The sequence below is a fragment of the Lactuca saligna genome, chromosome 5, assembly GCF_052625555.1.
Source record: "Lactuca saligna cultivar CGN05327 chromosome 5, ASM5262555v1, whole genome shotgun sequence".
In the NCBI taxonomy this organism is placed as follows: domain Eukaryota; kingdom Viridiplantae; phylum Streptophyta; class Magnoliopsida; order Asterales; family Asteraceae; genus Lactuca; species Lactuca saligna.
Window position 1 is genome coordinate 245,344,344 of NC_136421.1, and position 1,875 is coordinate 245,346,218.

General features: G+C 37.2%; 1 non-coding gene across 1 annotated transcript; it reads left to right on the top strand.

Moving 5' to 3' along the window:
* Window positions 1-697: 697 nt before the first annotated feature.
* Window positions 698-894, top strand: LOC144999395 (U2 spliceosomal RNA). Its single transcript, XR_013660868.1, has one exon. It is a non-coding gene; the product is annotated as a U2 spliceosomal RNA (small nuclear RNA).
* Window positions 895-1,875: the final 981 nt, after the last annotated feature.

Below are 1,875 nucleotides of genomic sequence, written 5' to 3' on the forward strand. Positions count from 1 at the left end.
CAAGCCGATGAGAAGAGGGGGACATGTTGGTTGAAAAAGTAGATAGTATCTTGGAAAGGAACAGTGAAGAAATTAATGTGTTAGATATCATATGATTATAAAACTATATGGTTTCAAGATATAATATGGTTTTTATCAGCAAAACAAGTTAAAAGGATTATGTTGATTAAAAGCACACACACACACACACACACACACACACATATATATATATATATATATATATATATATATATAGAACGGATTTTAACAAGTTGGACTTATCTGATTAGTTTGAGTTTGTCCATTAGTTATTGTGTTTAGTTATTAACTTACTTAATAGATGATATGTGATATAAAACTGAATGGACAGTAGGTACATGAGTGGAAGGAGTCATTTATAATTCAGTAGTTATCAACATCACAACATGAAATGAAGTTGTTTTGTTTGTTGGCATTGAGTGAATTTAAAGGACAAAAAAAGCAATGCAATCATAAACACATATGCAGATGCAGTAGTAGTCTAAGTTTGATTTGAATATATAAAGAAAGTAAAGAAGCAAAAGAATAGTAATATTTTTTTGTGAAGGAAGGAACGAGGAAGGGAGTTGGAAGTGAAAGTGAAAGATTCTGCATCCCAATTCCCACATCGGGTGAATGAAGGAAGCAGGCAAGAGGGAGGCGAGTAGAAAAGGGGAAGCCCAGGGCTGTAAGAAGCATACCTTTCTCGGCCTTTTGGCTAAGATCAAGTGTAGTATCTGTTCTTATCAGTTTAATATCTGATATGTGGGCCATCGGCCCACTCGATATTAATCTTATTTTTTATGGGGGAAGGCCCGTTACAGTAGCTTGCTGCTGGGGTTCTTCATGTGTCGCCTTGGTCTTACATTACAGCCAAGGCCCGGCGCACCCCTCTAATATTCAGTTCAACTTTTTGACCTGTAAGTGTCAAACCAGTAGAAACCAGTTATGACTTATCCTTGATAACAAGTTAAAATGTTTATGTTGATTAAAAACCCTTTTTGATAGAATTGATTTTATCAAGTTGGAGTTCTTTGATTAGTTTGAGTTTGTCGATTAGTTATTAATGTATTTAATAGATATGTGATATTAAAGTATTTAATAGTAGGTACAAGAGTGGAGGCAGCATTTGTAAGAAAAGCAATGCATTAATAAACACATATGCTTATGTTGTAGCTTAGTCTAACTTTGATTTGAATATACAAAGTAGAGAAGTAGAAGAATAATATTGAAGTTAGTTTGTTGCGAAGAAAGGGAGGCAGTGAAAGTGTGTGCATCGCATATCGGTTGAATGAAGGAAGCAGACACAAAAGGGGAAGCCCTTTGACTTGTAAAGTAGCTGGCATCAATCCAGCAGAAACTAGCTATTAGTTATCCCTGATAAGAGGGCCAGAATGATGAAACCCACACCCCTAATTTCTCAACCATGGACCTGGTTTGTTGCTGACCTTTTATGGATTTGTTTCAAATATCCTAATTAAGCTCCAAGAGACACAAAGGATAGATATTCATGACTTGATTTTAGTGATCTTTTCTTCAGGAGATGAAACAAAACAAGGATTATGTGAATTGACAAAATGGAAAGGTAAAAAAAAAGTAGGTGTCCATTTGAGTCGGACTAGTCGGCAATATGGGCCTGAAGAGCCAAGACTTGTTAACCTTCCACTGTCAGAAGCGAGGAGTTGTCGCAGCCCTGTGGAGCCAGCCTAACGCGTTGCCCCCTTCTCTAAGTTCCAAGAGACCCAAAGCCTTCGCTCAAGGCACTTGAATCAACTCTCGACTTGGAATGGGCAAGTCAAATTACACCCCACCAGACCCAACCAAATTGGACCAAATCATAATCCAACCCACTTTAATACCCCCACTTGGGTTACA